This window comes from Scyliorhinus torazame, chromosome 16, assembly GCF_047496885.1.
Source record: "Scyliorhinus torazame isolate Kashiwa2021f chromosome 16, sScyTor2.1, whole genome shotgun sequence".
In the NCBI taxonomy this organism is placed as follows: domain Eukaryota; kingdom Metazoa; phylum Chordata; class Chondrichthyes; order Carcharhiniformes; family Scyliorhinidae; genus Scyliorhinus; species Scyliorhinus torazame.
The window spans coordinates 119,638,572-119,664,743 of NC_092722.1; the positions used below are offsets into that span (position 1 = coordinate 119,638,572).

The following is a 26,172-nucleotide window of genomic DNA, read 5'->3' on the forward strand; positions in this document are numbered from 1 at the left end:
AGTGTGCCCTATGCTTCCTGTGTGTTGTATCTCTATGAAAAATGTTATATGGTCAAATACATCTGACTCCCACCCCACCAAAACTGGTTAAATAGATGTCCATAGTCCAGCAACATAACAGTTTTAACACCGCATTATACCCACACTGGAAAAGACAGATAGGTATAATACTGCTCAAACATACTTTTGTGCCCAGAACCACTGTTCATATAATAGAATGGATATGACTAATGAGCAAAAATATCACTTCATTGTGTTTGGTCTCAAAAGCTAATTCTACTACAGTAGATTTTGGTGATCTATTGGTTGTGAAGCTCTTCGGAGCATCCTGAAGATAATGAGGTATTGTATACATGCATTTTTTCCTTTCTTTTTCAAGGTTTTCAGTCATGGCTCATGAAGTACCGCTCCTGTAGGGAACAAAATGTAACTAATAATGGCTTTTGTCACCAACTGACATTCAACCAAGCAATACAGTGCTTTCCAGGTCAAAAGGTAATGCTTATTATCCAGCATCATATCAATTGAATTAGCTTTTAATTACTCAGCAAATACTAAATAGATAGGCTATTAATATGCCTGATCGGTGTGGATGTCATTGTCCATGTGACTGGGGAGGACATTATCGAGGGTGGCATGTCAATACTTGCAACATATTGCCTGGACATAAAACCTGCAATGCAGATTAACCAGCAGATACTGAAACCAAGGGAATAATTACAAAATCTGCACTTTCTTTAGTATGTAGTGAGAATTCTGGGGGTTGGTCAGCTCAGTCGGCTGAACGACTAGTTTGAGATAGGGAGCAACGGCAACAACGCGGGTTCAATTCCTGTACCGGCTGAGGTTATTCACGAAGGCCCTGCCTTCTCAACCTTGCCTGAGGCGTGGTGACCCTCAGTTTAAATCACCACCAGTCAGCTCTCAAAGGATAGAGCATCCTCTGGGACTGTGACGACATGTACATTTTTACTGAGAATTCAAGCACATATCACTGTTAACGGTTAGCTATCATGCAGCTATGTGAATTGTTTATTTGTCTAACCGCACTGAGTAAGGGAAGCACCAATTTATTTTCCAGGAATCAGTCACAAAAACATTGTTCCATAGTCTCTGGCCGAGTTCTTGTCAAGTTCTTTCTAAATTCTTTCCTGGAGCTGTACTACCCTCTTTTGTTAGCTAAAGGTATCAAGAAAGATGGAGGCAAAATGGGTTAGTGGAATTGAGACGCAGAGGACCACGATCGAACTAATTAGCAGATCAGGCTTGAGGGGCCAAATAGTCTTACTGCTGTGTATATGTGCCACCCTTTCCCATTTTCACACACCAGCTCCCTCACCTCACATCTAGATAAGCTCTGAGCCAAACATGCACAAAAACACAGGTCTGTCAGTTTGCAAAGTCTTGCATTGAGCAATGCCTGTATCTGTCACAGCTCAGTCATCACACAAAATTGTCACAATTGCGACTGATTAGGTCAGAATTGCAGAAAATCGCAACTGAAATGGTACTGAATGTGTCAATCAATCTCAGGCAAGGTTCTGATGAGAAATTACTATGAAAATGCTCAAGCCACAATGAAAAATCAGTGGAAGCTACCAATAAGATAAAAGAGATCCAAATATTATAATAAAAAATATAGTGCAAAGTTCCATTTGTCACATGTGGAACAAGGTAGAAATGAATTTTGCAACTTATTTTTTCCGAGGTAGTTTGTTGAAATAAAATGTAAGTTAATATATTCAAGGGATCGTTTATTTAGCACATACAGCGTGTTAACTTTGTTCGTTGAAACTCTGACATTGTTTAATTTGTGTTTAAGTGCCAGTAGGGCTTCCAAATCTTGAGCCAGAAAGTCACTGGTTCTAGCCTCCAGAACAGTTGTCTATGACCCAGGCTAATAATGCAGTATGAGGAGGAATACTGTGTGGAATTCTATCCTGACAGGTCTGTATGCTGCAGGGAGGCCAATAGCAAGTCAGGAACCCATTTGTCATAGACAGGGCTTTGTCAGGCATCAGCCTCCTGTGGTGATGTGCATCACTGTGGGTACACGGGGGGTTAATGTAAATACATGTAGGCTAGCTAGGCACTAGAGGGAGCACCCGAGACATCACACACACACACTCAACCAATAGATCAGTTAGATAGGACACGACCAATGGACATTCACGATACACACAGAGGTGACACGACCACAGGAGGGCATTACACCAACCCATATATAAAGGACACCACACACATGATCTGCCTCTTTCCAGTGGAGACAGTCAGTGAGTACAGACACAGGGTTGATTCAATATGACTCCCACCACGTGGATTGCAGCAAACTGGTTAGTCAGTCTGGGTAACTATAGTAGGATTAGCAGTAGTGTCGAACCCGAGTAATAGAAGTGTAAATAGTTTAATAAACGTGTTGAAGTTATCTCCACGTCTGAACCTTCTTTTGTCAAGTGCACCACAAGGAAGCCGCTTATGCTACACCTAGAGCATAACAAATCACCTCCCACTTCTGGGTTTGCTGACCAATCAGAGTCGGCAGGTGGAATAACTCACGCCAATCTGTCAAGGGAAGGAATTTGTTTTGAAGGGACTTTGGCAAGCATCAGAATTGCTGAATAATAATAATCCTTTTATTGTCACAAGTATGCTTACATTAACACTGCAATGAAGTTACTGTGAAAAGCCCCTAGTCACCACATTCTGGCGTCTGTTCGGGTACACAGAGGGAGAATTTAAAATACTCAGCCGGTGTGGGAATTGAACCCGTGCTGCTGGCCTTGTTCTGCATTACAAACCAGCTGTCTAGCCTCCTGAGCTAAACCAGCATTGATTTCTGAGGTTGCAGGAAAGGAGATCTGGGAAAGTTGCCCCCAGGTTCTCAAATTCTTACCTGAGGCTCCCGCTGAAGGACTGAAATGAGGTGGTGTTTCCCAAAGGCAGGAGGAAGATACTAACGCCTCATACCGAGAGAGTGTGGATGGATGTGACTGAGGAAGTCAGCAGCAGGAGTGTGGGCCCTCGAACCTGGAGGCAGTGCCCTAAGAGATTCAAGGATCTCAGGAGGGTGGGAATGGTGAGTGCAGAACACTTTCAGCTGTCAAGTCCATCACTCTGACATTCCCAGTATTCTCCTACACAAAGCTCCTCGGTACAACGGGCCTTGAACCTGCATTCAATTGTCTCTGTGCAGACACCTCACATCACCCTCTGAGTAATCAACACTCACCCTCATCTTTGTGTCAACTCACCGCCAAGCATCAGCATGCCGTGCCACATATGTCCCTCCCCACCTCTCCACATATTCCATTTCTCGCAAAGAACTGGATGGCAGGTGGCACAGGTAACAACAACCTGCTCTGAGAGCCTGAGTCCACTGAGGCACTGGTGCTCAAAAATGATGAGCCGATTGTGCTCTATTATGTATTTTCTTTTCTTTTCATGTACTTTATGATCTGCTCGCAGAAAAATACTTTTCACTGTACCTCGGTACACGTGACAATAAACAAAATCCAAATGAGAAAACTGAACCTTTGCCCAAGGTTAGACCCTGAGGGGAGGGTATCACCTCCTTCCAGCTGGATCTCTGTGTCCGTCCCTTCTCTTCTGGAGAGCAGCAATATGGCTGTGGGTGAATACAGCAGGTACTGCTGGTGCCATTTCTGATGTTGCTCCTCTTGTTCCTCATCAGAGGCCCAAGGTAGAGTTGCACAAGCTGCTCCATGCTGCAGTGAATCATAGAATTTACAGTGCAGAAGGAGGGCATTCGGCCCATCAAGTCTGCACCAACCCTTGGAAAGAACACCTTACCCAAGCCCACACCTCCACCCTATCCCTGTAACCCAGCCCCACCCCACCTTTTTGGACACTAAGGGCACTAACGATACTAAGGGAAATTTAGCATGGCCAATCCACCTAACCTGCACATCTTTGGACTGTGGGAGGAAATCTGAGCACCTGGAGGAAACCCACGCACACACGGGGGGACGTGCAGACTCCGCACAGCCACATGACCCAAGCCGGGAATCGAAACTGGGACCCTGGAGCTGTGGAGCAACTGTGCCAACCACTGTGCTACCTTGCTGCCCAAAGGTTGACATCAACCTTTGAAGGTTGAAATCACGGAAGTGTGTGGGTCAAGGTACGTGACATCCAAAGCAGGTGAACTGACCTCCAAGAAATTGCAAGTGACCTGCCAAGGAATAAAAAGTGTGTCAACGCCAGCCTCTCAATTAGCTGCAGTTGTTCATTTTCACTGTTTGAGTGCTTTCACTGAACAAACATTGGCCAGAATTCTCCAGTCGTGGCAATTTGATTTTCCCGCCGGCAAACGGGTTTTATGGCAGCGAGGGCTGATCACAATGGAAAATCCCATTGAGAAGCGGCGGGAAGTTAGAATCCCACCGCCAGCGAGCAGCGCACCGCCAAGAAACATGCGATGCGACTGGCGGACCGGAGAATCCTGCCCATTGTCTACTGTTCTCATACAATTTACAGTACAGAAGGAGGCCATTCGGCCCATCGAATCTGCACCGGCTCTTGGAAAGAGCACCCTACCCAGGCCCACATCTCCACCCTATCCCCATAACCCAGTAACCTCACCCAACACTCAGGGCAATTTCAGAGGAAACTCACGCAGACACAGGGAGAACGTGCAGACTCCGCACAGACAGTGACCCAAGCCGAGAATCGAACCTGGGACCCTGGAGCTGTGAAGCAATTGTGCTAACCACTATGCTACCGTGCTGCCCCGTTCTGCACCACCTTATTGGCCCTGGTGAGTTCCGCACAGCAGGGTAGTTCCATACACAGGCTGTTAAAGTGAGAAAAGTGAGTTAAATTCTGAGGTTAATTGGCAATTCTACTTGTCTGGCAGCTCCTCAGGGGTTTGCATTCGCATGCAAAGCAGCCTGGGTTAAACCTGGAAGTGAATGGGATCATGTTGGTTTCCTGACCCACGTTTTGGGGCTACGCCTGCTACCACTCCACAGCCAAGCTGACGAACCACACACTGGCTCTCACTTTTTACCTACATCTCAACAAAGACTATACTTCAGAAGTATTTCATAGTCGATGAGGCAATTTAGGGATGTCCTGAGCGTGTAAAAGGCACTGGGCGGGATTCTCTGTCCAGCAATGCCAGAACCGTGTCATACGATCAGGTGGTAAATTCGGCATCAGCCGAAAATTGAGATTGGCACCGGGCATCAAACGGAATGCCATGCTCCGATCCCTCAACAGCGGCGTGAATACGTTCTACACCACACACCGGTGTGGGCATGCAAAGTGGACGGTAAATGCCATTGGCATAACTAATGGATCCAATGCGGCATTTTCCGGGCCTTCCACAATGCTCAGTCCAAGAGGGAGGTGACCCAGTCCCAGAGGTAGGTGGCACCGTCACTGGCTGATGTGGCACAGTCCAGAGGAAGGTGGTCCACACCCTGTGGTCTATGGCCGTGAGCATTGTGACACTGGTCACGACAGGAGTGGGACTCCAGGTCTGGCAGTGCCAGGTGGCAGGGGAACCCCTGGAGTTAGCCCCGGTTGCACCCCACCACAAGGAGTTTCCCAATGGCCATTGGGCACCCTGAGAGAGAAAGAGGTGATGGGGCCCGTGCCGATGGCTCCCACAGGGGAGGTTCCGGAACACCACAGCGCCTCATATTCACCCTCCTCCCTTCATATCCCTGGTGCATCCGATGGACAGCAGGCATTACAGGGCAGCACCACACCACCTGGGACAGCTGAGCGACTTCCGGGCCATTCCAGGCCCGCCCGCTCCAGAGGACAGCCGGCAAAGGGGTCCCATTTCACAGGGCGGGAGCTGCAGCAGGCCACCTCCATTCCTGATGTACCGCCTGGGGAACCACCTAGATGCAGTGTTAGGACCTGTAAGGCCAGAAAGGTAGACACCAGTTAAGTTGGCGTGGTGCAGCACATAGGATAGTGTTAGTGGCTAGGGCACAAACCTGCACATAAATGTTCACCATTTCACAATAAACACCTGTTCATACGTTGCAACCAGCCTCGGTGCTCTGTCAGGAGGGTGTGAGGGATGGGCTGGGCCGGGCTGGCTGCGGAGGGGGGGGGGGGGGGGGGGGGGGGGGTGGTGGTGGTGGATGGGGAGAGATGGGTGGATGTTGGATTGGACTCAGGCCAGGGACCCCAGTGCAGCCACCGCCCACCACCCTAGTACCACACCTCACCTCATCCCATCCCTCTCTATCCTAAACACCACCCGCCCCCACCATCCCCACCTCTGCCACCTCAAGGGTTCGGTGGGACCATATGATGGAATGGCCAGCTCACGTGGAAGGATCACCACAGTGGAAAGTGCTGCCGTGGGCAGGAGCCAGATGTTGTCAAATGATTTGGAGCACCTTTAGCTCATCGCAGAGCGGGTCATCATCATCCTCCACCCCACGGACCTCACCCGCTGTTACTGCCAACTCAGGGCCCGCACCCCATAGTGAGGGAGTTAGGAATCACGGAAGGAGTTGCGGGAGGGTGGGGGGGGGTGAGGTGGCGCAGGGACGGGAAGTTTGTGCCGCTGGCCAGACCCCCTACCCCCTATTCGGTGAACCTGGAGGAGATTAGGGCTTCCTGTGTGCTCCGACTCTGTTGTGCGACCTCTTGAACCTGGAGGAGATTTGGGCTTCCTGTGTGCTCCGACCCTGTTGTGCGACCTCTTGAACCTGGAGGAGATTAGGGCTTCCTGTGTGCTCCGACCCTGTTGTGCGACCTCTTGTGCCTGCCCGGGCCCCATATCCTGCCTATCATCACCCTCCCCTGCATCCTCCTTGTTGGATGAGGCCTGCCATTCATCCTCCTCCTCCAGGACGTCGCCCCCCACCCCCCCCCACCCCTCCCCCCCACCCCTGCTGTGTGATGTTGTGGAAGACTCACCAGGCAACCACAATGTGGGCAACCCTCCCAATGCCATACTAGAGGGCCCTTTCAGAGCAGTCCAGGTACTTGCACGGCATCTTCAAGATGTCAAAGCACTGCTCGATCATGCCCCTAGATGCCGCATGGGCGTCACTGTAGCGGACCTCTGCATCAGACTGTGACCTCAGGGTAGGCGTCATCTGCCACGTTCGCAGCGTTAAACCCATCACCCAGCAGTCAACATCTCAGCCAGGGGTGTGCCTCGATGGTGTCAGAAACATTCTAGTGTGCCAGGTTGAAGGTGTCATGCACACTGCGGGATCGGGCACAGATGTGAATGATGTGCAGCTCATGGTCACACACCAGTCGCACGTTCATCAAGTGGATCCCCTTTCGGTTTATGATGACTGGCTCATCATGGGCCGGTGCCCGTAGGGCGACATGCATTCTGCTGATCACCCCCTGGACCTGGGGAAATCGCTGCAAAGATGGCTAACCCTGCTGCCCGGGCATTCTGGTGGGCTCGGTCCACATTGAATTTGATGCATTGCGCCAACCAGACATATAGGGCCTCCATTACCATGCACTGAGATCCCAGACAGGTCCCCACTCAGCGCTTGGGAGGATCCCGTGGCGTAAAAGCTCAGGGCAACTGCAACCTTGACACATCCTGGTCCCGTCGGGTCCTGGCACCAGGAGGCCTTTGGCACCGGCACCCGTCCCTGCTAACAGGGGTCCCGGTGGCTGGTGCTACCCATGCCAGCGGTACGGTCCGTGGCCCCCATCCAGTGCCCTCCTGTAGTGGCTACTGTGTGCGTTGCCCGTGGGTGGGCCACGTGCTGCAGGCTCGGTTTGGAGGGGGGGGGGGTGTTAGGCTGAGGGGAAGGTTGGAATGCGGGGGTGGTGGGGTGGGGCCGGCGTCACTGCGCAACCACGGGCGATGGTGGGACGTCAGTGGGGTGCGCAGCAAGATGGGTGCCTTACAGGCTGCGGCAATGGAGGTCCGTGCCTGGACACCCCTGTCCCAGGGGGAGTCACCGCAATCCCTGCATGCCCGTCACCCACCCCCCGCTGCTCCCCCCGAGCCTGGCAGGTGCCAAGCCCCCCCACTCCTCCCTCCACACCAGCAAGCCCTACCAGTGGCAGGTCTGGCAGCCCACGGTCGTGCCTCTGCATGTCCCATTTCCTCTCTCTCCCTCAGCAGCCACGACACCAGTTCCCCGATTTTTAAAATCACAAGTCAAACTCTCCATCAGTAATACCTCCCGGCAGAGGCTGAGCATCAGGAAGGCCTTGGAGAATACCAGGTCAGGCCCGCTAATTATATGCCAACGGCATTAAATATACGTGCGGAATAGAACGCATTGATGCCGCGGTCGAGGCACCGGAGCTTGGCATTCTGTCGGGCGCCCGGCGCAGGCTATGATTTTAATCTCACGGGCCATTCTCCGCCCAGTCGCGTTTCCCAATTCAGGAATCAGTCGGCGGAGAATCCCACCCATTGACTCTCTCCAAAAAGTCAAATCCTTAGTGGATGGAACAGAGCATTCGCTTGAAACATGGAGAATAGTTGCCTTCCCTATCCCTGTGAGGCTCAGGGATTTATTTATTTAACTGTGATATATGAGAGGAGCAGCTGTGTTCATTGATCGATCTGCGGTGGATTATGCCACTGCAATGATTTACGTTCTGGAAAATATTTTTTAAAATGTGCTTTATGTCATCAGCATATCATGGTGCAATCACACACACACTGACACACTGATGGACATACAGTAAGACCAACCATCATACACAACATCGCAGCCAATCACCAGTGAGAGCACACGCACTATAAAGACAGGGGACACCAGAGTTCCCGCCTCTCTTCTTGCAGCAGCCAGTTCAGAGCACAGAGCTCACAGCCTGCCACTCAGACATTCACCATGTGCTGAGTGCCTCACCTGAATAGTGATAGGACAGGGTCCACAGATAAGCTGGTAATGCACATACCCAAGTTTACAATATGTTATTACAGTTGAGTTGTTAATACAATAGAGTTACACCATCTCCAGCTGTGTTGACCTGTTTGTAGACCAGAACACCCAACACGACACTTTACTGAGCGGAACAGTTTCACATTCAATCCCAGATGCTCACAATAGAGGAGGAGTTGGAAGAGGCAGCCATGTGCCCAATGAAAATATTTGGAAAGAGGGATGTAAAAATGCTGCTCAGAAACTTTGAAACAGTTCTTCTTGCAACAGCATAATTTTTGATTCTCTATAAGCAACACCACTACTAATCGTTGTGTGAGAACCATCTCTAATTCCTTTAGTCTGAGTATTGAACTGAAAGAACTGTTGGTCAATGAAGAAAGAAATATGACTGAGGCCTAACCTATGTCAACAGAGTTTTAATAAAGAATTCTTGGTGGGCAGTGCCTCACAAGACTTCATTTTTTTGCTGCAGTAATGGTGTCTTACTGAGGAACTGCTCTTCACCTAGGCTCCTATCTCTCATCTGGCTCTTTTGGATCATCATATGGATCATCATCCACGCTAACATGTTCCTGTTATAACCCCCACGAGGTCAACATTGGGGTATTATCATAACCATCAGCATTGTACGGGTAATGTAGTACCATGATCAGCCACTAGATGGAATTGCAGATACTACCATGTAAACCAGTGATGCTAGACGTTGGGGGAGGAGTATATGCAGGAGGTAGCTATTGAAGGTCATCAGAGCAGTTTAGTGTGAGAAGGTTAGATTATAGTTTATACCAGTGAGTGAGATTAGCAGTAGTTGAATGTTGTTAGATGTTATTGATCAATTCTGAATTCTAAAAGGACTAAGTGTCGAAACCCAGTTTAGTAGTGTAAATAAAATCATAGCTTTGTTTAAGTAAAAGCGATACTGTGGTCTTTGTGTAACACTATGCAATCCATCCTAAATAAGCAACACAAAGAATATCACAACATGATTGATCTCTCCATGGGGCTTGTGGAATAAGAGCTCGCCCGCTGAGGAGCGGAAGTCCAACGTCGGGGCTCCTTAATTCAGGCATTTTCAAAGTGTGGGTCGTGACCCGTGAGTGGGTCTCGGGCGGGTGTCGGGAGGGTCGTAGAGTCAGATATCGCGGCATTCCCGATCGCGGGAATCACGCGCAACAGCTGCAGCAGCCGACTTTTAACAATGGCGGCCGCGACCAGCTGAAAAGATGCGGGTGCACTGCATATGCGTGCCCGCTCATCAGTACACGTGCAGCCCAGGAGTGTTGGGACCTGAACCTGGGGTCAAAGTGCGATCGCGGCATGGCGGTGGCTGACTGCGTGGTGATGACCGATGATGAACAAGGCTACAAACTCGATCTGTTTTGCATCCCTAAACATTACTGTAATGACCTGGGGAGAGTATATGTTCCTCATGGTTTAATCATGGACAGAACTGAACGTTTGGCAAAGGATATAATGAAAGTCACGGGAAATCATCACATCGTCACCTTCTGTGTACTGAAGGGTGGCTATAATTTTTTTGCTGACCTTTTAGACTGCATTAAAGCATTGAATCGAATCAGTGACCAGTCAATTCCAATGATGGTGGACTTCATCCGCTTGAAGAGTTACTGTAATGATCAGTCACCAGGGGAGCTACTCAGAGTTTACGAACTGAAGTACGAAATTCACGCTTCCCTCCTCGAGAATTTGTCCTCTCTGGCTGATTCGTTTCCTGAAGAAACTTGGATACTAACTGTCGTGTTATTCACCCTGGGGTAACACGGACTGCAACACGATGCCGTGAAATGATGAAGCATATGTAGGCGTTGGTTCAGTAAGATTTATTGAACTTCAGTAACGAAGCACACAGATGTCTGTGGGTTGACTCTCCACTACTCTAAGTAAACTAACATTAACTATCTAGACCAGGTTGTCACCAGTGGAAAGAGGCGGAGTGCTGATGCCTCGTGTGGTTTATAGTTGAAAGCCCCCCCTGGTGTTCTGTTTGGTGATTGGTCGTGTTCTGTTCTGTATGTTGATTGGCTCACCTCGGTGTCTGTCACTGCCTGTTTTTACCTCATGATGTGCATGGATGCATATTATGACATTCCCCCCTTTAAAAAAAAATTTGTCGGCTGCTTAGAGCATATATTACATATTTACAAAAGTAACTATATACAGCAATTGGTGAGTGAATGGATATGGACATGTAAGGTGTCTAGCGTGCAGAAACATAACAGTATATATACAAAGGAACTATTTATAAGTCCAATCGTTAGGGCTGTTGTCGGATTCTTGTGGACCGCCTGAAAGGTGGAGGCGGGGACGATGGTGTCTTGACAGGTTGGCATGCAGCCAGATTGGTGGCCTCGTGGAGCGAGGTGTCCAGATAAGGCAGAACGACATCTGGGAACGTGAGATCCGGGGGTGGGCAGGCAAGTTTGCGTAGCGCCCTTCTGTTGCGCCGGACAATAGATCCATCAGCCATGCAAACCACAAACAACCTGGGAGCAGCCTGTCGAACAACAACAGCTGGAACTGACCAGCCTCCACCAGGCAACTTGACGCGAACAGCATCTTCCGGACAGAGCACGGGCAGATCAGTAGCATGAGCATCGTATGTTATCTTTTGCTGGGTTCTGATCTGCTGCATCTTTTGCCGCATTGGAAGGTGATCCAGGTCAGGTGCATGAATGGCCGGAACAGTCGTCCGCAGGTTACGATTCATAAGGAGCTGTGCCGGAGACATATCGTTGGACAGAGGGGTTACCCTGTACACCAGAAGAGTAAGATTAAAGTCCGAAGCTGAGTCCGCAGCCTTACAGAGCATCTGCTTCACGATATGGACCCTTTTTTCGATCTTCCCATTAGGCTGCGGGTAATGCGGGCTCGAGGTGATGTGCTGGAAGTGGTATTGCTTTGCGAAGTTGGACCATTCTTGACTATAGAAACAGGGACCGTTGTCGATCATAACCATGAGCGGGATTCCATGCCTGGCAAATGCCTCCTTGCAGGCCTTTATGACAGTCCTGGATGTTAGGTCAGACAGTTTCACTACCTGGGGGCAACTGGAGAAGTAATCAATTATCAGGACGTAGTCACGCACGTTGGCGTGAAAAAGGTTGACGCCGACCTTAGACCACGGAGAGGTCATGATCTCGTGCTGCTGGAGCGTTTCTTTGGGCTGAGCAGGCTGGAAGCGCTGGCAGGTCGCGCAATTGAGGACCATGTTTGATATATCCTCATTGATGCCGGGCCAATAGACAGCCTGCCAGCCCCTGCGCCTGCACTTCTCAATACCGAGGTGTCCCTCGTGTAACTACGTGAGCACCAAGCTCTGGAGGCTGCGCGGAATGACAATGCGATACAATTTCAGGAGGATCCCCTCGACAACAGTTAGGTCATCCTTTACATTATAGTATTGGGGGCATTGCCCTTTCTGACAGCCATTCGTTAGGTGATGTGTGACCCGCTGCAGAAGAGGGTCCTTGGCGGTCTCTTCTCGAATGATGACAAGGCGTTTGTCGGATGTCGGGAGGGGGCTGGCACACAGTTGCACCTGTGCCTCAATGTCGTGTATGAAATCTACCTGCTCAAATGGCTAGGTGATGGCACGTGACAGGGCATCGCGATGATTAGCTCCTTTCCACGCGTATAAACCAGTTCAAAATCATACCTGCGAAGTCGAATGAGAATGCGCTGGAGCCTAATGTGCACTAGAGGTCTGTGGTCCGTCTCTACTGTAAAGGTCGGGAGACCATAGACATAATCGTGGAATTTCACGATGTCAGTGGGAAGACCCAGGCATTATTTCTCTATTTGAGCATATCGTTGCTCAGTGGGGGTCATGGCTCTTGACGCGTAGGCCACTGGAGCCCAGGACGAGGTGTCGTCCTTCTGGAGGAGCACCGCCCCAATGCCGTCCTGGCTGGCGTCTGTGGAGATCTTGGTCCCCCTTGCTGGGTCAAAGAAGGATAGAACAGGAGTGGTGGTTAGCTTCACTTTCAACTCAAGCCACTCTGCATGATGTGCGGGTAGCCACTGGAAAGTGGTGGACTTCTTCACAAGGTGCCTGAGGGCCGTGGTATGTGACACGATGTTGGGAATGAACTTCCCCCAAAAATTTACCATCCCCAGGAAGCGGAGGACCGCCTTCTTGTCCTCTGGGGTCTTCATTGTATTGATGGCCTTGACTTTGTCCGAGTCTGGTTGCATGCTCCGCTGGGAGATCTGATCACCCAGAAACTTAATTGACGACATGTCAAAGGAGCCTTTGGTTTTATTTCATTTCAGGCCGTTGGCATGTATGCGCCTGAAGACTTGTTGCAGATGAGAAATATGTTCCTCTGGGGTCGTGGACCATATGATGACGTTGTCAACATAAACCCGCACATGTCAATGCCCTCTAGCATTTGCTCCATTATTCAATGAAAGATTTTGGAGACCGAAACAATACCAAACGGCATGCGGTTGTAGCGATATCTGCCGAAGGGTGTATTAAAAGTGCAGAGCTTCCTGCTGGACTCGTCCAGTTGTATCTGCCAGAAGCCACGCGATGCATCCAGCTTTGTAAAGAATTTGGCATGTGCCATCTCACTCGTCAGCTTCTCCCGTTTCGGGATCGGGCAGTGTTCCCTCATAATGTTGCGGTTCAGATCCTTGGGATCGATACAAATGCGCAGTTCTCCAGAGGGCTTCTTGACACAAACCATCGAGCTGACCCAGTCAGTTGGTTCCATCACCTTGGATATTATTCCCTGATCTTGGTGCTCCTGCAGCTGCGCCTTTAGACGGTCTTTTAGGGGAGCCGGCACCCGGCGTGGCGCATGGATGACAGGCATGGCATCAGGCCTGAGCAGAATTGTATAGCGGTAGGGCAGCGTACCCATCCCACTGAACACATCCGGGTATTGCAATAGTAGCTCCTCAATGTCGGCCTGAAGAGTGACATTGGCAGAGGACATGGCATGTACACGCTGGACAAGATGGAGTAGCTTGCATGCATGGGCACCAAGCAGAGAAGCCTTGCCGGGCTTGATGATCTCAAACCGCAAAGTGGCTTTGATGGCCTTGTTGGATACATGCAGGTGACAGGACCCTAATGCAGTGATGACATTTCCATTGTAGTCGAGCAACTGGCAGGCCGGCAGAAGAATTGTTGGCTGCCTTTGGATACGAGCAAGATCAGCTTGGGATATTAGATTGGCTGAAGCACCGGTGTCCAGCTTGAACCGGATGCTACAATCGTTGACTTGTACTGTGGCACGCCACTCGTCCGCATAATCCACATTGAGGATGGGTGAGTGTGTTGCTGAATGTGAGGAGGCCTTGTCATGCATGGTGATGATACCCGCTTGATATGGGAACTCCGGGCAGTCATCCTCTGAATCCGTGACGGGATCAGATTCCAAATCCAGCAGCCCTTGCTGCACACTTCAAACGCGTCTGCGTTGGAACTGGGATCGCTGGCCCCCTATCGGAGGTGCAGACCTGCACAAAGCCGCATCATGGCCAAGCTTCCTGCAGTTCAGACATCACCTGCCTCTTGCAGGGCATTGCCACTTTAAATGGGCGGTGCCGCAGTTGGGGCATGTCATCACGTCGACGTTGTGACGCTCGGTGCGTCATCGCACCTGCGCAGTGCGGTCAGCCGCCGCTCGCACCTGCGCAGTGTTGTCTTCGACCGCTTCGTTCTCCCGACCGTGATGAGCATGTGTGGGACCCCTGGAAAAGCACGCAAAATGGCCGCCTTCATCGATGCTCAGGCGCCGCATTCGGGCGATGGCCTGTACACTCTCAGCCTCGTGGTCCTGCTCTGCCGACTTAAGGCGGGAATAACGACTTTTTGCCTGTTCGTGGACTTTGCACGTCTCGATGGCCACTGGCAGGGTCATATTTTCTATTTTATTTTTTTTAAACTATATTTTATTCAAGATTTTTTGGCCAAACATAACAGTACGTAGTGTTTCTTTTAAACAACAATAAAGCAATATAAATAACAGTGGCCAGTTTTAAACAAATAAATAAATAATATATGAACAGAAACAAAAACCAAACTAAATGGCAACTGCCTGGTCAAAAATAAATACTCTCCAAAGATACAATCCAACAGTCCAATATACATTACCTTAAACAAGTGCCTATACATATACAATAACATCCCTGAGAGTCCGTCCGATTCCTCCCCCCACCCTCCCCCTCCCCCCCCCCCCACCACCCCCCTGGGTTGCTGCTGTTGTCTTCTTCTTTTCCATTCCCTCTATCTTTCTGTGAGGTAGTCGACGAACGGTTGCCACCGCCTGGTGAACCCTTGAGCCAAATCCCTTAGTACGAACTTAATCCGTCCTAACTTTATAAACCCTGCCATGTCGTTTATCCAGGTCTCCACACCCGGGGGTTTGGCTTCCTTCCACATTAACAATATCCTGCGCCGGGCTACTAGGGACGCAAAGGCCAAAACATCAACCTCTCTCGCCTCCTGCACTCCCGGCTCTTCTGCGACCCCAAATATAGCCAACCCCCAGCTTGGTTCGACCCAGACCCCCACCACCTTCGAAAGCACCTTTGCCACCCCCACCCAGAACCCCTGTAGTGCCGGGCATGACCAGAACATGTGGGTGTGATTCGCTGGGCTTCTCGAGCATCTCCCACACCTATCCTCGACCCCAAAAAATCTACTGAGCTGTGCTCCAGTCAAATGCGCCCTGTGTAGAACCTGGAATTGTATCAGGCTTAGCCTGGCACACGAGGACGATGAGTTTACCCTACGTAGGGCATCAGCCCACAGCCCCTCCTCAATCTCCTCCCCCAGCTCTTCTTCCCATTTCCCTTTCAGCTCATCTACCATGATCTCCCCCTCGTCCCTCATTTACCTATATATGTCCGACACCTTACCATCCCCCACCCATGTCTCTGAGATCACTCTATCCTGAACCTCCTGCGTCGGGAGCTGCGGGAATTCCCTCACCTGTTGCCTCGCAAAAGCCCTCAGTTGCATATATCGAAATGCATTCCCTTGGGGCAACCCATATTTTTCCGTCCGCGCTCCCAGACTCGCAAACGTCCCATCTACGAACAGATCTCTCAATTGTGCTACCCCTGCTCTTTGCCATGCTCCAAATCCCCCATCCATTCTCCCCGGAACAAACCTATGGTTATTTCTTATCGGGGACCACACCGAGGCTCCCGTCTTTCCCCTATGCCGTCTCCACTGCCCCCAAATTTTCAATGTAGCCACCACCACCGGGCTTGTGGTGTATTTCTTCGGTGAGAACTGCAACGGCGCCATCACCATAGCTTGTAGGCTAGTCCCACTGCAGGACGCCCTCTCCAATCTCTTCCACGCCGCTCCCTCCTCTTCTCCCATCCACTTACATACCATTGAAATATTGGCGGCCCAGTAGTACTCACTCAGGTTCGGTAGCGCCAGCCCCCCCCTGTCCCTACTACGCTGCAAAAATCCCCTCCTCACTCTCGGGGTCTTCCCGGCCCACACAAAACTCATAATACTCTTCTCGATTCTTTTGAAAAAAGCCTTCGTGACCACCACCGGGAGGCACTGAAACACAAAAAGGAATCTCGGGAGGACCACCATTTTAACCGCCTGCACCCTCCCTGCCAGTGACAGGGACACCATGTCCCATCTCTTAAAGTCCTCCTCCATCTGTTCCACCAACCGCGTTAAATTAAGCCTATGTAATGTACCCCAATTCTTGGCTATCTGGATCCCCAAGTACCGAAAGTCCCTTGTTACCTTCCTCAACGGTAAATCCTCTATTTCTCTGCTCTGCTCCCCTGGATGCACCACAAACAACTCACTTTTCTCCATGTTCAATTTATATCCTGAAAAATCCCCAAACTCCCCAAGTCATATTTTCTATTTTTAGGAGTTGCTCCCGCAGGGGGTCGGAGTGGACGCCAAACACGATCTGATCCCTCATGAGGGAGTCAGCCGTGTCACCGTAGTTGCAGGATTGCGCTAGAATGCGAAGATGAGTGAGAAAAGACTGGAAAGGCTCATCCTTACCCTGAAGACGCTGCTGGAAGACATAACACTCGAAGCTTTCATTTGTCTCGACCTCACAGTGACTGTCGAATTTGGCTGAGATGGTCTGGAACTTGGTCTTGTCCTCACCATCGGCAAAAGTGAGCGAATTGAAGATTTGGATGGACTGGTCCCCGCAGGCGACAGGAGCAGCGCGATTTTTCGGGCATCGGACGCACTTTCGAGGCCCGAGGCCTCAAGGTATAGACTGAATTTCTGCTTGAAGACCTGCCAGTTGGCGCCATGGTTCCCGGAGATCCGGAGCTGTGGAGGTGCCTGGATCTTTTCCATGCCGCTGGAAGGCAGTTGCTGGTCGTCAGTGAATTTTCGAAGGTAAATTACTAAGAAGCAGTAACCACACCTGGTATCATGTCATGTTATTCACGCTGGGGTAACACGGACTGCAACACGATTCAGTGAAATGATCAAGCATACAGCAAACGTAGGTGTTGGTTCAATAAGATTTATTGAACTTCAGTAATGAAGCACACAGCTGCCTGTGGGTTGACTCTCCACTACTCTAAGTAAACTGACATTAACTATCTAGACCAGATTGTCACCAGTGGAAAGAGACAGCGTGCTGATGCCTCGTGTGTTTTATAGTTGGAAGCCCCCCTCTGGTGTTCTGTCTGGTGATTGATCGTGTTCTGTTCTGTATGTTGATTGGCTCACCTGGGTGTCTGTCACTGCCTGCTTTTACCTCATGATGTGCATGGGTGCATATTATAACACTAACTATGTCTTACCTTGCTCTTTTCAATTCTACATGATCTGAATGTCAAATTGCAAGGGAAGGATGATGATTGCTTTTGGCACTATGAAGCAATCGCAGCTTTCCAAAAGTCATTGAACGGTTGCCAATTGCGAGTCCAAAGCCAAAATTACACCATGTTCCCCACATTGCTACGACACATCGGAGAAAATAGCATTAGTAAGCAAACTGTAAAAGGACTTGTAAGCCTCACTCTAAATGAAGCTGACTGGATTTCTGTACCTCAGCTTTGACAGCACATTAAAAACACGGTACAAATCAATGAAACTCTCAGAATTCTGGAGTTGTGTCTCCGAGGAGTATCCGGACAGTTTTGTTGCTTTTGTCCTTCACAACGACTTGCATGTGCGAGGTTGGATTTTCCGTCCTCACGAAGATTAAGATGGCACTAAGGAACCAGCCGAATCCTGAACCCGATATGTGCATAGCCCTGTCCTCCTGTGAACCTGATTGGAGTGAGATCATGAGGACCAAGCAGGCTCACGCCTCGAATTGATAATAAGAGAAAATTGTGTGTCGCGAATGTCGGCTGATGTGAGTCACGAAGGTCGACCGGCATGGGCCACGAAGGTCGGTCGGCATTGGTCCCAAAGGTTGGCCAGTTGGTAAAAATGGGTCTCCGGAAAAAAAGTTTGAAAAACACAGCCTTAATTTACCGAGATAAAAACCAGCCCGAGGGGGTGCTGAAATCTCGGGGTGGTCCAGGCTGGGACTTGGAGTGTTGCTTAGTTGCTGTATTTCCTAACTGAAATAAATTATTTTTGACTTAACTTTTCAGGGCTCCTCATTGACTACAATGGTTCCCAACTTACAAAAGGTGGGAAGAGGGTCAGGCTTCTCATTTCCCACAGATTCCATCTATGTCAGCTCAACACTTACCTGTTTAACCTCTACTCCAATCTTGAGCAAAGTCTCTGCTCTATTCTCCACATGTCTATTTAGCCTCTGGTCTCTGGTCCACTCGGCCCTTTCTCCAATCTTTGAACTGACTTTGCTCGCTTTTCCAGCCTCAAGTACATTCTGCTTCCCTCTAGCAATGGGAGAACTTGGTCTCCATTCCTGCTTTTGGACTTACTTAATCTCTACACAAGGCTGAGAAGCTCCATCTAGTATAATCGCAGTAGGATCCTGATATTTGCAATTCGACCAAAACTAATTTATAATGGTGTGTACATCCCATTTAAATTGACCAATCATAAGTTTCAGAATCTTCTGCTAAATGTCTAAGGAAATCAGGGGCGGGATTCTCTCATCCCAGGCCGGGCCGCAGAATCGCTGGGACGGGCGCGAATCGCGCAACGCTGCCCAGATGCCGGTCCACCGATTAACAGAGAATCGGCACCATTGATGCCAGCGCGGTCGGCGCAGTGCTGGTCGGGGGTCGCTCTATGCGGCCCCCCCCAGCCGGTTCTCTGCCCGGGATGGGCCAAGCGGCCACGCAAAAAATCCGAATCCCACTGGCGCCATCCACGTGTGGTCTTACTCGGCAGGACCTCGGTGCCTTTTATTCCCCGCTGGACCCTGTAGCCCTGTGCCATGTTGCGTCGGGGACGGCGCAGAGAAGGGAGCCACGTGCATGAGCGCATTGGCGCCGGTCCCACTGCGCATGCGCAGACCCGCGGCACCCATCTGACGCAGGGATCGGCAGCTGGAGCGGCGTGGGTCGTTCCAGTGCCATGCTGGCCCCCTGTAGGGGTCAGAATCGCTGCTCCTGAGGGCATGTTGATGCCGTCGAGAAACACAATGGCGTTTACGATGGCGTCAACACTTAGCCTCAGGATCAGACAATCCCACCCCTGGTTTCAAACAGATAGAAATAACATTGAAATGAATGTTGTGTTTCCAATCACAGATTTTCAGACTGTTTTTCAACTCACTCAGAGTAAGTGTCCCAGATTGTCAGGATTTGGTTCCGGGAGGCACACGGCGGGATTGGACAGATTTTAACAGGCGTTGAGCCTGCGGACCCCAGAAGCAGCCACAGGAATGCCGGCTGCAGAGGTGGGTTGGACGATATGCCAGCCTCAGTGATACAGCACGTTGTCCCAGCTGAAAAAAAACACGACAACAAAAAAAACCTTAGCCCTCACACCGCAATGCATTCCCATGCTACCAATCATGAAGTGTCTATTGCAGGCTTTATTTTTTTTTTTACTCTCAAAAACCCATTCACGATATTTATGTTCCTTCAACAACATCATCACTCATGAAAACAGACATTTTATTCAAGTGCTGAATCCCATAGGAAAATAATTGGAATTGGAATTCAAGTCCAACTTTAAATAGTCTATATAACTTGGAGCTAACAAGCAGCTGTCAAACAGAAATGGCAGGCATCCTCTTGTGATAATGGAAGATTGTAAAACCAATCGTATAGTACTAATCCAGCAAGGAAAACCCTCAGGTAGGTTGTCAACAGGTAGGGTGAAAGAGCAAATACTTACTTTTTTAACACTCCTCACAGTTTTTACAAAGATGTAAAGAGCAGGAGTTTTAAATGCCTTGACAGTTGCTTTTGACAATTGCAATAAATGTATGCATTTTTTCACGCATTCTTGACAACTTTTCACAATTCCAAGGGGCACCTTACCCAAATGGTAGCATACCTCTCACAAAGGGCACCATATCTCTCCCAAAAGTGCCCCAAGGCCACATCCAGAAGGGAAGTGGGGACATCTGCTGATTTATATGGCCAGCTGCCTCTGCAAACATGACCTGCCCCCATTCATGCCCCCTACCCCACCCCCATCCCCCTCAAGGAAAATGGTGTTTGAGGCTGGATATCTGCATTTAGGTTAGGTGGATTGGCCATGATAAATTGCCTTAGTGTCCAAAATTGACCTTAGTGTTGGGTGGGGTTACTGGGTTATGGGGATAGGGTGGAGGTGTTGACCTTGGGTAGGGTGCTCTTTCCAAGAGCCGGTGCAGGCTCGATGGGCCGAATGGCCTCCTTCTGCACTGTAAATTCTATGATATTTCAGCCTCCTCAGCTATTTTAGTGATGATGGACAGGCTCTTGGGCATTACACAAATCCAGGCCTTATATAGAATGCACAGCAAAGAAGCAGGACATTTAGTCCAATTAGTGTTCATGCTCCATAAAAACCTCCTATCCTACTTCAGAATAACAATAATCTTTATTATCACATGTAAGCTTACATTAACACTGCAATGATGTAACTGTGAAAAGCCCCTAGTCGCCACATTCCGGTGCCAATTCAGGTACACAGAGGGAGAATTCAGAATGTCCAAATTATCTAATAGCATGTCTTTCAGGACTTGTGGGAGGAAATCGGAGCACCCGGAGGAAACCCACGCTCACATAGGGAGAACGTGCAGACTCCGCACAGACAGCGATCCAAGCCGGGAATCGAACCTGCGACCCTGGCACTGTGAAGCCATCGTGCTACCCACTGTGCTGCCTTGCTGCCCACACTGACTTTATCAGCAGAACCTTCAACTTTACAATAATTCATCATCAGATGGACAAATGCCTACACAGATATGGAGATAATGGATGCTTGGGAGTGGTTCCAAAGCACTAATGTAACCAAGGGATTCAGTCGATACCAAATAGCAAATGTGCAGAACTTGGCATTTATTATGATCATTTGAATTTTGAGCTTTGTTTGCTAGTTTTCTCTGGTATATGTTATTTGCCCTCAGCCCATGAACCTGTCTCTCCAATGCCTCTTAGTATGCTTTAAAAATGGTTATTAAATAAATGGCAAATGGCACGATGACTCTAAGGGGATATCTCTGACATATTTTGTATTTAAATGAAGGTCTGCATCAGGTAACCTGATTTTCTTTCTTGTTTTCTACTCAGCAGTTGATAGCAAACCACCTTATTAGACCTGCGACCCATGTGCAGAAAGCAACTGTTTTCAGAACAGAAATATGACCGAAAGTCAGCAGATTGCTTCAATAACAACTTGACTATATATCACCAACAAAACAGAAAAATGCTGGAATGACTTTACAGATCTGACAGCATCTGTAGAGAGAGAAAATAGAGTTAATGTTTTCAGTCCCGTACCAGCCTCCCCGAACAGGCGCCGGAATGTGGCGACTAGGGGCTTTTCACAGTAACTTCATTGAAGACTACATGTGACAATAAGCGATTTTCATTTTCATTTTCAGTATCTATGACTCTTCTACACGGCTAAAGAGAGGGAGAAATATGATGGGGTTTATACTGTATAAAAGGTGGTGGAGCCACAGGAGTAGAAGCCCTGACAATCATGGCTGGAGACTTCAACCAGGCCAACTCCAGGAAGGTCCTACCCAAGCTCCATCAACATATCTCCTGCCTCACCAGAGGTGCAAATACCCTGGACCACTGCTACACGAGCATCAAAGATGCCTACCGTTCCATTCCCCAACCACACTTTGGCAAATCCGACCACAAGTCGGTATTCCTACTTCCGGTTTACAAACAACAACACAAGCGTGCTGAGCCAGTCAAGAAAACCGTGCAGTGCTGGTCCGAGGGATCTGAGGACATCATCCGCGACTACTTGGAGTCTGTGGACTAGTCCATATTCAAGGCCATTGCAGCTAACTTGGACGAGTACGCAACCACCATCACAGACTTCATCAGTAAGTGTGTTGAGGACTGTGTACCAAAGAAGACAATACGGGTGTTCCCCAATCGGATTTCACTTTCTGCTGAAGTCCCGGACGGAGGCGTTCAAGTCTAACGACCCTGAGCTATATAAGAAATCCAGGTATGGCGTACGGAAAGCCATCAGGGATGCAAAAAGACAGTACCTCATCAAACTAGAATCCCAGGTCAACGACACTAACCCACGACGACTATGGCAGAGCTTACACAAGATCACAGGCTATAAAGCAAGGCCAGGCGGAATATCTGGGACTGTAGCATCTCTACCCGATGATCTGAACAAGTTGTATGCCCGCTTTGAGCAGTCAGCCAATGCATCAATGCCACCCGCCCCAACAGCCCTGGACCCACCCATACCCACTATTACAGCCTCAGAGGTAAGAGCAGCCTTCTTGAAAGTGAATCCACGGGAAGCAACGGGCCCCGACGGAGTCCCTGGGCGAGCACTCAGAGCCTGCGCAGACCAGCTGGCAAGTGTATTCACAGATATCTTCACCACCACACTCCTTCACTCTGAGGTCCCCACCTCCTTCAAGAAGACTACCATAATACCAGTACCAAAGAAGAACAAGGTAGTCTGCCTCAACGACTACCTACCGGTGGCCCTGCAGTCTGTTATCATGAAATGCTTCAAACGGCTAGTCATGAGACAGATCACTGACAGCCCCCAGACAGTCTCGATGTACTGCAGTTTGCCTATCACCACAACCGGTCCACAGCAGACGCTATCTCCCTGCCTCTACAATCAACACTCGAACACCTCGATCACAAGGACACCTACCTCAGAATGCTGTTCATCGACTACAGCTCCACCTTCAACACCATTATCCCGACAAGACTAATAACCAAACTCTGCAACCTTGGACTTGACCCCTCCCTGTGCAGCTGGATCCTTGACTTCTTCACCAACAGACTGCAATCTGTCAGGATAGGCAACAGCTCCTCCTCCACATTAGCCCTGAACACCAGGGCCCCACAAGGATGTGTGCTCAGTCCTCTACTGTACTCGCTATACACACTCGACTGTGTGGCAAGATTCAACTCCAATTCTATCTATTAGTTTGCGGAAGATACAACTATGGTGGGTCGTATCTCAAACAACGACGAATCAGACTACAGGAGAGAGACAAATCACTTGGTTGCATGGTGTACCGAAAACAACCTCTCCCTAAATGTCGGAAAGACCAAGGAACTGATCATCAACTTCAGGAAGCATAGCACGACACACTCTCCCATCTGCATCAATGGCTTTGATATGGAGATGGTCGATAGCTTTAAGTTCCTGGGGGTCATCATCACCAACAGTCTGTCCTGGTCCATTCACGTTGATGCAACAGTCAAGAAAGCCCAATTAAATCTCTACTTCGTACGGAAGCTAAAGAAATTTGGCATGTCTGCATTGACTCTCACAAACTTTTACAGATGTGCGATAGAGAGCATCCTATCCGGCTGCATCACAGCCTGGTATGGCAACTGCTCGATCCAAGATCACAAGAAACTGCAGAGTGTAGTGAACTCAGCCCAGCGCATCACAAAAGTTTGTTCACACTGATTTTGTATACACCTCCTTCTGCCTCAGGAAGGCAGACAGCATTATCAGAGACCCTTCCCACCCAGGCATTGCCTTCTTTCAGACCCTTCCATCAGGCAGAAGGTACAGATGTCTGAAGACCCGCACATCCAGACAAAGGAACAACTTCTTCCCCACAGCTACAAGACTCCTCAACGACTCCCCCTCGGACTGATCTATTCCCCGTAAGAACACTATTCACAATGCCCTATGCTGCTCTTGCTCATGTATTTACTTTGTTTGGCCCCTTGTTCCGCACTGTAACCAATCACTGTTTGTCGATGTACCATTTGTCAATGTTCTCTGGTGATTATTCTCTTTGTCTACTCTGTATGTTCCCTCGGCCGCAGAAAAATACTTTTCACTGTACTTCGGTACATGTGACAGTAAATCAAATCAAATCAAATCAAGATTGATGGGAGTTGGGAGAGATGGCAACAAAGATGTGTAGGTCATGAGACAGAGGAACCTTTGTTAATGGCAGGAGAAGGTGTTGGTAGTTGCATAAAGGTTAAGATATCAAATGTGTGCGGCTGATATGGTGGTGCAGTGGTTAGCACTGCTGACTCACGGTGCCGAAGACCCGGGTTCGATCCCGGCGTCACTGTCCGTGTGGAGTTTGCACATTCTCTCCGTGTCTGCGTGGGTCTCACCCCCACAACCCAAAGATGTGCAGGTTAGGTGGATTGGCCATGCTAAGTTGCCCCTTAATTGGAAGAATTTAAAATAAAAGATATCAAACGTGTCAATGGGAGAAGAACAAGTGACAGAGGGCCCAGTCTGGAGATACCTTTGCATCAAATATGTTGACAAAAAATGCGTTGGCTACATATAAAAAAGCGAAAAAGGGGGTAAAAAAGTCTAAAATTATTTAACTTATATCCTTGCCTATAATGTATAAAAATCCTGAGGTGCTTCACAGGAGCATAACTGGGCTAAAATTGGAGATGCCGGCATTGGCCTGGGGTGAGCACAGTAAGAAGTCTTACAACACCAGGTTAAAGTCCAACAGGTTTGTTTCGAATCACCAGCTTTCGGAGCACAGATTCACCTGAGGAAGGAGCAGTGCTCCGAAAGCATTGAAACAAACCTGTTGGACTTTAACCTGGTGATGTAAGACTTCTTACTGGGCTAAAATTGAAACAGAGCTCGATCAAAGAGATGGGTTTTAAAGGACAAGAGTATGTTCTAAAGTTTTAACAAGGGAATTATAGTGTTTCGGGCCCAGGCAAGTCAAGTCACGGTCGCCAGTGGAGGAGTGATGAAAATTGGAGATGCGCAAAAGGCTAGAATTGGAGAAGCACCAATCTTGGATTGCAGAATGGAGGAGGTTACAGAGAAAGAGAGAGAGGATGAGATTATGGAGCGATTGGTAAACAAGGATGATTTTTAAAAAAATTCTGTTTATTAAATTTTATCAAGAATCATAATGATCAGCAGCGCAGAAAATAGCTGACAGTGCAGCAATAATTTAACAAACTTACATTTGGAAGAGAAAGATAAAGAAAAGAGAAAGGAAAACAGAAGTAGGAGGAAGAAGAAGAAAAGAAAATCCTCCCTAGCCCCAAAAATAAATAATAAGAATATCAACAACAATTGTAAGACAGATATAGTTCACATGATACAATATACAATAAATTAGGGTCAGTTATATGAAAGTTGAGAGCTGTAGTTCCTCAAAATAATCTAGGAAAGGTTGTCATCCTACATGAAATACATCAGTGGAGCCTCTTATCGTGTACTTTATTTTCTCAAGTTTGAGACTCTGCATCCGATCAAGTAACCAATTAGCAAAAGAGTGTGGGACAGACTGCTTCCAATTTAATCAAATAATGCGTCTAGCCAATGATGATGAAAAAGGTGAGGGCTTCAGTCTGAAGTTTTGTAAGAAGGTGCCATTTGCTTCCACTTCAAAAAGTGCTGTCATAGGAGAATGTTCAATGTTACTACTAAAGATACGTGAGAATTAAGTCAAAGTTTTGCTCCAAAACAAGCATGTTTAGGACACGACCTACGATGAGGATTTTAAAGTTAAGACATTACTGGACCAGGAGTCAATAGGTTAATGAGTACAGATGTTGAGTTAGGATAATCACACAATATCAAGTGTGTATATGATGCAAAGCATCCCATTTACAGTTTAATCCTCAAAAAATAAATGGCTTCCTCAGAAAATTCCATATGATCTTATATGAACACGTATAAATACATATTACTGTTTTTCAAGGACTTGGACAAGTTTAACAATATGTCCACTTGAATTTTTTTGAAATAAAACATAAGGGGCTG

General features: G+C 48.6%; 1 protein-coding gene across 2 annotated transcripts in view; it reads right to left on the reverse strand.

The window, feature by feature from the left end:
• LOC140393014 (cGMP-dependent protein kinase 1) overlaps positions 1-26,172 on the reverse strand; it is a 1,245,261-nt gene that overhangs the window by 1,194,208 nt on the left and 24,881 nt on the right. The gene's annotated exons all lie outside the window — the stretch shown is intronic.